Source organism: Prorops nasuta, unplaced genomic scaffold, assembly GCF_024137725.1.
Source record: "Prorops nasuta isolate Cenicafe-Biocafe unplaced genomic scaffold, Cenicafe_Pnas_1.2 PNAS00008, whole genome shotgun sequence".
Taxonomy (NCBI): domain Eukaryota; kingdom Metazoa; phylum Arthropoda; class Insecta; order Hymenoptera; family Bethylidae; genus Prorops; species Prorops nasuta.
This window is the reverse complement of record NW_027116805.1, coordinates 502131-516672: the sequence shown is the minus strand read 5'-3', so window position 1 is coordinate 516672 and position 14542 is coordinate 502131. Positions and strand designations below refer to the sequence as shown.

At 36.0% G+C, this 14542-nt stretch overlaps 1 protein-coding gene across 1 annotated transcript in view; it reads left to right on the top strand.

The window, feature by feature from the left end:
* The window catches only part of usp (ultraspiracle), a 41998-nt gene that overhangs the window by 8311 nt on the left and 19145 nt on the right, over positions 1–14542 (top strand). The gene's annotated exons all lie outside the window — the stretch shown is intronic.

The window sequence follows — 14542 nt, the reverse complement described above, 5'->3', positions numbered from 1 at the left end:
CATCACTATAACCAACCTCCCGAGTCGTGCCACTGACACGAACGTTTGGCACGAGCTGCCAACAATTTTCCATCTCATCCTTAATCTACCTGAAAAATAACTCCACAAAATTCTCTCATTTCTCAAATTAATTTTTACCTCGTAATTCTCCTCGAATCATCGATGAAAGTCGTATATATGCTTTTATTGGAATAATAATATAATAAATATTATATATAAGAGCATTACGATAAAATTAATTGCAATAATTTCTACGACATTTCTGTACACTCAAAGAGGAAAAGCATTCGTGTGTACGTGCTAAATATTAAGATTTGAACAGAGGAATAATTATATCTGTGTTTCAAATTAGAACGCTCAAACTATCCATACTAACCGAAACTGAATTTTTAACTTATATGCGAACGACGGTAATTAGCAGGTTGCCGCTAGACGAGCAGTTAACATCGACCTCAAGGTTTATCTTTATCCACTGGCTTGAGGTTTTCCAAAGCTTTTAACACTATATAAATATATAACGCTATAATACGAGTAAAGTTAAATTATAGCAGTTGGACGTTGTTTCTTTTTGAAATTGTCGTGTTTGAGACATAGGAGTAAGAAGGTTCTAGGAGGTCGGTATAAAAGTTGAAAAGGGACTTATTACAGGCGTATAAAGCGAGCGCTGCTTTGAGAGAGCTGGTGTAAGTAAAATGGAGGGTTGTTTAGGAGTTGCGAGGTATGAGAGAGCGAGGTGAGCATTCGTGTGGAAGAGCGTAATTTGAAGGTGGACGAAGAGAGATTCGAGGCGTGCTATAGAGTAATAAGGACGCCTGATAAAGACCGAGATGGCTCATAAATCGTAGAAGCAGGCAGGCAGCAGTCGCAACCAGGAGCGCAGATAACGAAGCGCATTGGCGCGTGACCTTGGCGTTGCCTGAAAAAACCCTTAAAGTCGAGCGAGACTGATAACGAGGACTCTGCGACTGCCGCCGCTTCTTATCTGTCACTTTCCCCCCGTTTCCTCGCTACAAATTGTACGCATTCAGCCAGGTACACACCGTTTTCAAATCCCATGCACCATTCGAGTCTCAATAATCGACCTTCGACCCGTACATTTAGCCATTGCTATTTATGTAACGTTTCACGGTTAGCCTATCAGACGATAACCACTGTGTAATATCGTGACTCATTTTTCCCTCGCTCTTGTGAAAATGCCTCTGAAACTCGCTCTGACATTTCGTTGCTCGACAAGATAAACACTCTACACTCTAATAACAGCTCGTTTTCAACGTCATCTAGTATTACTTTAGGTGCACAGAAACTTTATGTTCCAACCATTGTGTCGCTATGGTACAGTTTATTTTATAGACGAAATTAAAGAATATCTTTTTGTATGAGGATGGAGAGGAAATTTCACCAGGAATTTTTTCTATCGCGATGGACAGTTTTATTGAAATAATAAGCGATTTGTAGGATTTTTGGAGAAAAAGTATTTGCGAGATATTCTTTTTCACGCGTAAAACTGTAAATAAACTTGAGAGGTATTAAATCTGTGGTACGTTTCTGTTTATGTGAGAAACTATTTTACAGTTAGTCTGTATCAGAGGACAACCACTGTTGTGTTCTTTTTTTTCTCTGCATAATTCTTGTGGAAATGCCTCTAAACCCAACCTTCTCCGTATTCGCAGGAATATAAACACTACTAATAATAACAGCTTGTTTTGAACGTCATTTGTACCTTTGGTGCACAACAAGTTTTATGCAGTTTTTATGATAATTATCGTTCTGTCTACATGGAGTATTTTAATTCTTTTATAGACGAGAATTAAAGAATACCTTTTACGTGCGGGTGGTAAAACTAATATTTTTTATACTCTACTAGAAAGTGTGGTTAAAATAGTGTAATCAACTGTAGAGTCTTCGGAGAAGAATGATTTCAGGATTTTCTTTTTTATCTGTAGAAGTGTAAACAAACTTATGAAGTATTAAATTTATGGTGTTCCTCTGTGTTTATGTGAAAAACTATATATTTAAACAACAAAGCAATCTGTTACATTGGCCTAGTTTCTATGTACTTGCCACTGTTTATTTTAATTTTTTCATTATATAGTATAGTCGTTAATGTTGCTTCAATAAATTTAACGTGTACGTTATCGTTACATTTCAACAGGCGCCAGTAGTGGAAGGGCTTGTTTGAAAGGTGACACTGTAAGAAACTCGACCTATATTATTGCTCGTTAAAAAAGGGGGTCATTGTCACCTCTATCATACCGTTATTCTATTTTCCACGAATTATCGTGTGTTTAGGTATAATCTAGGATATTACAAATCGCCCATTTCGTACGATAGTAAATAAAAGTGAGATTGCAAATAACACAACGATATATGACTGTATAAGGAGTATAATTACGTAATGATATTTATTATTCTTTTTTCTCATATATATATATATATGCTCCCAGCTAAATATTTTACGAACAGTAATTTTTATGCTACAAATTCTCCAAGGAACACAAACAAACGGGTGAATGATATTTACAAAAATAAGTAAACAGCAGTTGTCCTCTGTGTAGGAGCTATACAAGAGAAGTATATTTATTTGTGCAGTATCATTTTACACAATATTTACGACAGGTTAGATGGACGAATAAGCAGGAACTCGTTGGAAAGTAATCAATATTGCTTTTGTCCTGGCTTCTGCTTGATCTTGCGTAGTATATTCTTCGCGATGAGTTTTTTATCGACTTTTTTTTCCTCTTTTTCACATAAATTAACAAGGAATGCGAAGGCTTTACGTTAAATTCCTATCGATGAGCAATTAGAGCGTTGCACAAACGATCCATGTGTTTTCATTAATGTAGCTCGGTCTCGATTAACCGCCCACGATTTTCTATTTACTCCAATTCGGAAAACAATATTCCTGATTTATACCTTTATTCATTATTATGTAATATAGCGTAATATTTCTTTTTTCAATCGCGAGCAAACGATTCACCGGAGTAATTAATGTATTATTGCTGTTGTAGGCGATTAGATTAAACGAATCGATTAATCTACGTAAAGGATATGCGCAGTGGAAAACGTAAAACGTGAATAATTTTAAAAAATGCAGATAAGAGTTTAATGTAATGAAAAATTCCTTTTTTGGATATATAATCGTACTATATGGGAGAGTGAACGATAAAATTTAATTTTGTTCGTGCTACGTTTAATTCAAAATTATATAGATATAGATATACATCTAAAGATTGCAAAGAAAAAATCAACATTCTTTACATATAAATATAGAGAAATGGATATAACAGATCTACATGGCAGCAATGAAAGTGTTCTTTGTATTCACGACGTAATTTGAAAGTAGATTTAATTAAATGTCAAGAAAATCTTGTCGAGTCATCACTGAAATTAATCAAACAACGATTAATTACTGAAATTCTTCATTATGAAGAGCTTTCTATGATTGTACGTGATGAAGCAATTTGCAGCATAAGAAGAGCTGTGTAGGAACGTATTTTCTATATACTTGTTGTTGTATGGGTACAATGAAGCAGAAATATAAGGGCATTTGTACAAATAGGACCGTGAAAGTGGAACATGTAATCCTGGTAACTAAATGTTGCCTCGTTTGGTAAACTTGTAAGTTCCATTTAATCTGTAGAATACTCTGTTCGAGCGAGATTGCCCACACATATTTGCAAAATTTACAAGCTTACACCGAGATAAATATGATATACACATTAGAGCAGCTACAATACACAGGGAGAAGTGGATATATGAGATTTCGTGATACCCTCTTAGAATTTCAGTAAGCAAAGTTTCCACTTACGCAAGTTTAGTTGTGACAGCAGAAAGTACTAGGATTCAGCTGTATATATCCCAGTTATTACAAGTTTCCTATTTACCCAGTGCCCACTTATCCAACCATATTCCAATAAAATACACATAACGTGTCATCGTTCATTACACGAGTTTTATAGTAGGTGATGATAATACTGCACGTTGATTTTTTTTTTCAAAACTTGGAAACGTTTGGAGGTAAGAAGATATTCTCGCGTGTTTTATCTCATTGCCATAAACAAGCTTGACGTGAGAAATTTCAGCACGTGTTACATATACTCAGAGATTATAGGTTTGGTCGCACACGGTGTGTGTGTTGAAGAGGGGAATGGGTGAGATGTGTTTATGGGGAGGAGGAGGTGGGGGGGGGGGGGGGGGGGGGAGGGGTAGAAGAATGAAGAAAGATGGAAAATTGAAGGATTATGAGCTGTGCGCGACTCTATTTGTTTAGCCTAGACCCCGGTGTGTCGTGTATGAAAATGAGGAACGTTTGCCAACGCATTTTGCACGTGTGTGCAATGGATCACGAGAGCATACAGGGGTATAATAGGCTAAGAAAGAATACAGGCATCACGCGAGTTTCGCATCGATGACTGGTTCTGATGTTCAACATCTCACCCACACTAACGCACGGTTGACGTACGCGCGTACCGAGACCTTGGCACCGATGTGAACCAGCCGTGAAGTGCAAGCATTATCAAAGCCCGTGCGGCTCTGCTCAGACTCTCACCTCCTTCCATCAATATACTCGCAACTCCCTCCCCCCCCCCCCCCCCTCTTTTTTCTAGGCAACACTTATGCTACACAGTGGTGTGTCAAAGTATCAAACATCCCCCCTCCTCCTTTATTGCAATTAACATTTCGTCATTAGTGCAATGCCCTTGATCAATTATTTTAATATTTTTTAAATTGTTACATTTTTTACGGATTTTAATATTAATTAATAATAAACCTTTTTGAATCCAGATATATAGTCTTTCTTATCGAGTTAACTAGATGAATGAATAAAAACTTTAATATTGCACCTATCTATTTCAACTTGCAGTATTTTGTAAGTTACTGTATTTTAAAGTTTTGCCAAAGTTTAATATTTATGAAAACAGGCGAAATTGATTGTTTCCGAAATAGTTTAAATATCTATCAATTCTGAATTTCCTAATATTCAAACACTCTTAAAAACTGTTTCATTTCTTTATAATATATGATCCGTTTAAATCTATAATTTTTCGTTAGAAATATATTTGAATAACGCGCAATATCAGTAAGATTTTCTCGAATATTTCAATACATTAGAAATAGCCTGTTGTACAAATTACATCCAAGTACTCGCTGTTCGAATCAATTCAACAAAGATTGAACATTTTGGAAGCTGTGCATATACACGTATCATTAGTAAACAGTCGTGCGTGCTTGGAATTGTGGCAATTTGGCATACAAATCGAATCCGAGGATTGTGTACCGTGGAATATTGGTATATATAGTGCTATATTTATAAAGAGGGTCGATCGTGATGTGATTAGCTAGAGCAGATGGCGAGTGTATCGTGGAGGAAATAGCGGAAATGCTGAGTATCTTAAAATGCATACGAATCAGCTTATAACTTTCCTTCTGCGGATGTCACGATATCTGCAGCGTGACCATGCAGTACACGTTCCAACAAGTGTACCACCGAACCTCTGGAGATTCGAGTTATATGCATGCAGAGACACGCACTGCTTCGATCTCCACAAATACGAATTATTTCCTAATATTCTGCATATATTATACCATATCCAACCGTACTAGCATTGATAAACAATTTCGTCGAAATCGACCGAATGTTTATTAATTACGCGGATTGGAGAGTTTATTTTCGATATTTTGCAACATCCGAAGAGAGTTCCATGGGAAAGAAAATGCACGATAGTCGGTGAATGCGTGGGCTTCTGTCGATATTGCTGTCGCGTTGTCCGTTGGCTTTTTCTCCTGTCGATAGAATGAATGGTCGTCTCAGCAATGATCGATACTTTAATATCAGTGGGATATTGCGAGCCTCCACTGGCTATGATGTAAAAATAGGGGTTCTCCATTGATTGTGTACCGTATTATGCGGCAAAAACCTTAAATAAATAACGAGTGTCTACCTTGATCTATTTTTATCGCAAATGTTGAATATTAGGCAAATTCACACCGGCTGGTCGTAGGAAATCCTTTAATGTTTCAAACTTTCACTCGTCTAATTACGAAAGTGCGAAGGTCATCGCGGAGGAAGCGTTCGGACTGGAAGCTTCCGAAAGAAGGATGAACGTTGTAGGTTCGCCGATAGTCGACCAGACGCGCTGCTCACTTTAAATCGACTCTCAGTGGAAGTGGACGAAATCAGTATCTTTAACTGTCTGGTAGACGAAAGGTCGGAACGAGACATTCGCGTCGTCGTGACTAATGACCTTCTTGCCTTCGAACGAACAATGTACACTATAGTGTTACGTAAGTTCGTTGACGCTCGTTGGCTGACTTTGTTAGCGGCGCAACATCTATCGGGAAAGAGGAAAATGCGAAACAATGTTGCAGGAAAATGAGAGGCACGCGTTTTAAACTCGTCGCTACTGAACAATTTAGAGGATGTAGCTTGGTCTTGATCTTGAGCAGCATCAATTCCACTTGGAGATTCAATTATAGAAATGCTGCAATTGTGATGAAATTTCGACATGGAGGATGTGCTTTCATTTTGGATTTGTTGTCAAATATGTTGTTTTTTTTGGCTATTTCGTAAGAATTTAACAAAGAATTACTGTTATTCGAAAAATGATAATCAATGTCTTTTTCATGCGTCTGAAATGTAAACAAATACATCACAAATTAATTTGTTTTCACTACAAGCTGCTATAGAAAATGACGAAGTATTTGGAATTTGTTAGAAATTTAATGAAGTAAACTCTTTTCAATATCCAAGACTGGTTTTAGTCAAAGTACCTGCGTATACTGAAACTTTTATAGGCTTTTAACAATTGTAATTATAATTATTACAAAACTAATGACTTCGATGAGCTGCACAAATACATAGATCTTACTTGAATATTCTATTGTTCCACTTACATGATACTTTGACTTTCATTAACGCTTATGCATAAAACATTCGAAGGTCCAAAGATCTAGTTCTAGATTAATAGATCTTAGTATATAATCTATACACACGAAATAAAACTAGCATCTAATTGGATCTACACATTTTTTTCTATTCAAAATGTGTATAGAGGAACAATATTAAATATTTAATTATATATATAGTCTGATTTATTACATAATTGCATATGTGCAGTAGTCCACGCGTAAACAATCAATCTATATATTCTGTATTATTGTTTTAACGGTTTGACAGAATTGTGCAATGTATCTAAAAATCATAGAAATCATTAGTACCACCAACTATAGCACAGTCACATTCGATAAAGGTTAAATTAAAAAAAAAAAAAAAAAAAAAAAACAATGAAACTCGAAAGAAAAAGGTAGAAAACTTGAATTTCTTATCTTTCATGTATGAACACCTGTGAGGCAAACGTTTACCATTGTCCTATATGAGAAAGAATTGCATTGAATTCAACAAAGTAATCATTGTTATATTTCAGTGACATCTGGCAATTGGCAATAACCTTATTTAAGCAAATATTGAAATTTTCCTTATCTTTCGATACAAGCTACTTGTAAAATATCACAAATGTTGGGAATTATTTGAAAAAAGAAACAGACTAATGAATTTGTCCAAATCAATATTTGTACATCATAGACTCTGTTCTCACACAAACGAAGAAGGCTTTGCGTTTGTCCTGAAACGAAGGATAAGAAAAGATGGACGTAAAAAAATACGAATCTGTGGCTTGACTTAAGAGAAAACAAACACGTGACTCATTAAAATGGTTCGGCCGTTGAGAATATAATTCACAGAAATATCACTGATGCGATGATTTTTTTGTCACGAGTTCAGGGACCAACATCAAGGACAACACTATTTTCGTGTATTTGCGTGGGATACATGTGCAACATCATAACTCTTTGTTAGTATGAGAGCAACATCCGGTGGCATCTGGGTATAGGAAACTGTTAAAAGCCAACAGAAAACGCATTAAAAAACTTTACGTTCGCAGCTTCATGGATATCGATATATGCTTTCAGCAGCATGCACACACGTGTACATTTCACCCTTGTATCAGTCATTAATTTTTAGATCAGGAGCAAAATGATGTTGCATTCTCATAAATAAACTGGATCTCAACATATTAATGCCACTCGATTATTAACACGTGCATTATAAAATAATGTCATGGTGATGTTGTGTAAAAATGAAAATTAACTCTAAAATTATGAAAATACTGCAAAGTTTTTCTTTTCACGACGTTTAAAACTTGTGTACACAATTTTTTTTTTTTTTTTTTGTTATTTCATCTATATTTATATGTGTATAGTTAGTTTATTAAAGCCTCAGTTTGGTAGAAGAAAAATAACGGAAGAGGCCAAAGTGGGGAGAGGGATGGGAAGGGGGAAAGGGGGTTAGCGAGAGTGTTCGACATGGCGTCGTCTCCAGAGTGGAAAAAGTTTAAGGGGCCAAGAGTAAAAATGAGCGAGCGGTGCAACGTGACTCTGCTTTTATCGTCACGGAAGGACAGGTAGACGGACGATAATGATTGGCCTCGCGACTCCGCCGGGCGCAGAATGATTTTTCATCCAGTCATTACCGTACGAGGGTTCGCTCTTTTTACGATAGTGACGTCACCGTCTGACAATTTCAACACTCTTCCGAAACTGAAAACCAGTTTCCCGGTGGCAGAGCACCAACCGACCAATGCAACAACCTACTCGTTCCTCCTTTCCTCCCTCGGAAAAACAAACTCAACAACAACCATCGCAATACACGTGTGAGATCGGAGATAACGTCCATTTTCCACTTATATATATAGGTATATCAAGAGACACGGTAGTGTCGAGACAGCAAGTATATACGTATCGCCCAATGCGGTTTGTTTGATATTTAAATTTTATAAATAGGCGGCACATAAATATTTACTTTAAAGTCCGCAAGACCAAATAGAAAAATTTAATATGGCGTACGGCAATATGGCGACGATTTAAAGAGAAAATGATAATTTTTTGCTCTTTCCGATGTTTTCAATTATTTCAAGATAGATACTACTGTCAAATACTATTAGAAAATCGGTATTCCTCTTGTTGAAAAGTGTTACTTTCAATTCAAAGGCCTGCAGCTAAATCAAACTTATTTTCGTTTTCAAATTTTAACCGTTTTTTAGCAGTTTTTGTACATGTCAAAAGACGTTTCACCATGTTGGATTCACCACCCTTAATTTTGCCGTTTTGGGCCGCGCGCGAAACGGGTTAAATTAATAGTTTTTTTTTTCAGCTTAAATATAAAATCAATTAGACTTACAGGCTATCAAAGTCCTTGACACTTTTGCCTTTGGCCGTTGTAAGTTCACAAGCACACGACACAAAACAACAAACGCAATGTTTCACTGGTAACATTCACTATAATTTCAATTGAAACACGAATTTTTACCAATTTAAACATTTTTAATTACACTACACACTGCACATTTCAATATTTTATCAAACTTTTACAGAAATAATCGCTTTTCTATCACTGCCCACTTCACTTTAATATTTTATCGTATTTTGAGAGTAAACCGCAATATCAATTTATTGAAAATAGCATAAGGCAATTAATACCAAAGAATATTTTCATAATCCATGCACCAATCGACACTAAATATATCGGTTTTTTCTATTAATAAAACCACATTGATTATATCAGTCGTAACGTACAAGTGTCATCAATCAATCAGTTAAATATATATACAGTTAACGAGAATTTATTGTTAAAAAAGCATTAATTCTGCGTAAACAATGTAATACGACAAAGTGGGCGTTTCCATAGATGATATATCGTACACGCATGTAGTGTAAACTGTATACAGTGAGATATTTGCTTAATTCTGCACTTATAATCCGAGTTTACACACGGCTAAACTTAGCGATATAACCGAAGAACGAGTGTGAGCGCAAAAGTGTGTAAGCAGCTTTGCATTTTCCATTACTCATTTGACACCCAGCGTCTCTGTTCTTACACCTACAATATGTCGCATTCACCACAAGTGCACGAAAGACACGTTCAAAACACTCGGTGCATCAATACTTTTATTCTCGCTGCTGCTTTGAAAATGACAATTCCTTAAAAATCTCCTTTTCCACTAATTACAGCCTTATGTTCTTTCATACTCGATGTTTTTAGCGATATAAATATACAAAACGAATTTTACGAAGAGATGAAAAACAGATGAGTAAAAACTTGACTATTCAAGGAAAAGGACAGAGTAGAGAGGTATACAAATGTTAATGACTCGTTTTATTCGTAACTAAAGGAGATGCATCGCTTCAACTGTTTTTGTTTACTTAAATTCTCATCTCTCTCTCTCTCTCTCTCTTTAGAGAGAGAGAGAGAGAGAGAGAGAGAACTCGTGAAAGTTAACAATCACATTGTTCAATTAACAATTATTTGTAAGATACACTCGAATCTACCATGTGCTATACATTTTGTCATTTTAGCTTCATTCCTATAGGATGAGTGAGAAATATCGTAAAATAAAAAACAATATAGAGCAGTTTATCATTTACAAGACGAAAGAGCAATTTATATAAAGGAAGTGTGCGAAGCCCTGTAATTATGGTGGCGGGCAGTTTAAAAATCGTTCTTCCTAGTCCACGTGAAATGATCTAATCGCGATCGTCGTTAACGGTTCGGTAATTGCCACTTGTGTATCGGGTAGAATCTCTGCTTGAACGAGCTAGTCTTTTTCACGTACGTCCGCGTCTTTCAATTTTCTACGCATTCGCGGAGCAGAGAGATTTTTCTGTGCTGCTAGCGTCTCGCCGACGCGGAATGCAACGAAACGGTGCAGTCAAACGGTTTATCGTTACTCCCAAGGTCGCCTGCGATACTTGCCATATAAATATTCATTCTCTTCCTACGGTCGACCGTGCCGATGTTTTGCAATACCGCGCCATCTCCGCACACCACAATCGCCTTCTGACAAATCACGCATCAACCATTATAATGCCTGTGTGCCTCGTAAATCTACCATTTCCATCCGACTACTGAAACTTCGCTCCTCTATGAGACACACAGAATTTTTCATTTTTTTATTCCACAACCAATGGCAAAACTATAGAGTATTATCATTAATTAGAGATTTTATTTCTGATCCTTCTTGAAATCTTTCTTTTCGACCAACTTAATATGGTTTTTACGATGCCTTTAACCAGTACATTAAAGACACGAGCGGTGTCTTTGAACAATTTCTTATAGCCGAGGGGGGAAGGTCCCTTCTTTTCAAATTGCAATAGTGCTTTGACGAACAACATAATATTTATTCTTTGTAACGAATTGCAAATCTATTGTATTTTCTCGAAGACTATTTAGGATTCTTTTTGAATTTTTTCTTCTGGACGGATTAACATGATTTTTGTAACAATGTTAATGAGTACTTCAAGGGCATAAGGTTGGTACGATTGAATAAGTTTTTCTAGTCGAATAAAATTTAATTGTTTCACGATATACGCAAGAAAGGTAGCTCTGTGCGTTGCTTCTCGTTATCCACAGCTTAAATGCATATATACCAGTGTGAAGTTAGCACCCCAAAGTTTAAAAATGGAAAAAAATCACAGAGTTCTGGTAGCACCCGGACAAGTTGTACAGTTCCTTGCAATTTTTCACAAAAGTTCTGCAGATTGAATTGGAAAAACTGTAAGAAGATGATTTGGGGTGCCAACTTCACTTTCTCTAATATTCAAACGCTTAGATCCTTTAAACTAAAAGTCCTATCGATAAACACTAATAGACATAGTTATAGAACTCTTTGGGGGTGCCATAGGAACTCTAGTTAAAACTCGAAAATTAACAAAATTAAAAAAATTGTTTTTTTTATAATTTTTTATTTTTAACTAGAGTTCTAGTGGTACCCCAAAGAATTGTATAACTATGTCTATTAGTTTTTATCGATAGGACTTTTATTTTAAAGGATATAAGCGTTTGAATATTAGAGAAAGTGAAGCTGCCAAATCATCTTTTTACAGTTTTTCCAGTTCAATCTGCAAAACTCTTTTGAAAAATAGCAAGGATCTGTAGAACTTGTCCAGGTGCTACTAGAACTGTTTGGTTCTTTTCCATGTTTAAAATTTGGGGTGCAAACTTCACATCGGTTGAATGCGTAGTTATTTGGGAAAACTACCCCTCTCGAAAGGTAAATTACTCCAATCGCTTGATATCGTCCGACGCCCTTAAGAAAATTTCTTTCCAAATGAGTTCATTTGCCCTTATTATATATATATACGTACGTCTTACGAGCCGAGAATTCAAGCGTAAACGCCGCTTTGAGGAATAAACGATTGTGCGATTGGATGTTAGCATGGTGATCCTTGTAAAACCCTCCTACCAGCAATATTTGTCTGCAAAAAAAATGTACCGAACGATCGTTCGTCGTGTATCCAAAAAGTAAAAACGATTTTAAACGTAACCGAATTTACGTTTTCGTCATTTGGAACTAATAATTTCTTTTTTAAATAAAAAGTCTCGCACGTATCTCTGAGAAAATATCAGTTGAGCGTTATACAAAAGTTGCTGACTTTTTAATAAATAGAAGAGTACGAGAGAGAGAGAGAGAGAGAGAGAGAGCATTGCATCTGTTGCAATATTTATTCTTGACTCGCAAGTGTTATGGAACGGTATGCTATCTATTGAATTTTTTTTCATAACAGCTGCGCTCTGCTTTTATCAAAGCCAATGTCTCTTACTCTTATCATCTTTAACCATCCTTCGCTATATATAAATATATATATGTATAGCAGCACAACACGCTTACCTTCGTTTCTGGCTCCCGTCGATATATAGAGGGACGAAGGGCAGAATTTTATCAATAAACCCATTTTTACATTCTCCTCGTTGCATTATCTCGACATAATAGGACGATGTTGCGCCTACGCACTGAAGTTCCTGAGAAATTTTACCCGTGCTTATTCTCTATTTCCCTTCGTAAAGGGTCGAATTAGAAGGTCATTAAAGTATTTGCGTTGAAAGGAGAGAGAAATTCGTAATAATGTAGCATTATCTTCGGTGGTAAAAAAATATCTTTGGCTATAATAAGGCAACGGTTTATTACACCGTTTTTATGCGAACGCTTTGGTTAACATTTAATTGGCATTTTTGCAAGTATATTGGCGAGCTGAGAGGTCGCCTCATAAAGGAGGAAAGGCCGCGTCGTTTGAATTATTCGAAGGAATACACTATATTTTTGCACAGAAAAATGTGCTTTTTATAAATAAAATGTCGATAGACTCACTGATGCTATAATTGTTTCAAAGGGCGATTAACAGCACTTTGATCGTTGGTTAATTAAAAGAGCTTTAGCATCGTAATTGTATTCAATTGCGCGAGATGCATTGAGACGCAAAGTGAAATAAATATAACGGTTATGTACACTTGACCTTTTGATCGGCTTTCTTTCTCATAAAAGCTCGTCGTCTGCGAGCTTTAACCTTATTGCGACTCTTTCAAGCCTTTACGAAGCACGCGTGCAAACTGCAAACTCTTCCACCGATTAGACGCTGCGTAAAGACTGAAATACCCAAAATCTAGATATTTTCTTATATACCAATTTCATTTACAATAAAACAGAAAATATTTCAAGATTTAACTATATATAAATATATATATATATATAGGTGCAAATATTCAGGGAGAAAAAACGTTCGTTCTTCGTGATTGGCAAAATAAATTTGAAAACCTTTTTTAACAACGGTGTACGCGAGGGTTAAACGATAGATTTAATGATTAAAGTTGTATAAATTGAACAGAAACGAGAATTTTCCAGGTTTCATAATAAAGTGCCAAAGAACTCGAGAGTTTTTACGGATAAAGGTAAATTTATTATAATATACGTTCGAGAGCCAATGAAAATTGTATTAAACAACTCTGGTATTATATGCTCAATATTAAACACAATTGCAGGTATAACATCGAATGAAAGCTTGCGCACACTCCTGTATATCCTCGTCCCGCTTTCCACTTGATACCTCTTTCGATATATCGTGCGATCCTTTTCCGTCAATTTCTCTTTCCATTAACAACATCCAGGTGCACGTGTCTTGCTAACAATGGTAGTCCCTACAAGACTGGCACAATAAAATCTTATTTATTCTCCGTGTAATCATATCCATGCTTCTCTTTCATTTTTCTCCTCAAAACACATTAATTATATTTAAAGGAATATAAAATTAATACTCGTAGAATTTGTTGAGTATTAATAATTTTTAGACAGTCTGGGCAGCAGCAGGTACATTATTAAAATGATCTATTCCTGGCCGATGACTCTGTCCCATTTTGAGCTAAAAGGCGTGTTTGCACTTGCAGCTACTCGCCTTACATTCCATGACACACTTAAGTAACCTGTATGATTATGCTATGCAATGTAATAATAGCTTTCTTAACCTCTCATTCTTGATAAACCGATGCCTAACAATAAATACAAATATTCAGCCACTCATAATTATAGCAAGCACTCGATGTCACTCTCACGATGCAGTATTCGCGTCATAAAACGATTCTGTCAATTTGTACCTTGTGTTAGAGCTGAGTCTCCAGTAGTGATTCTAATTGAAAAATTAATTGCAACGTATAAGTCAT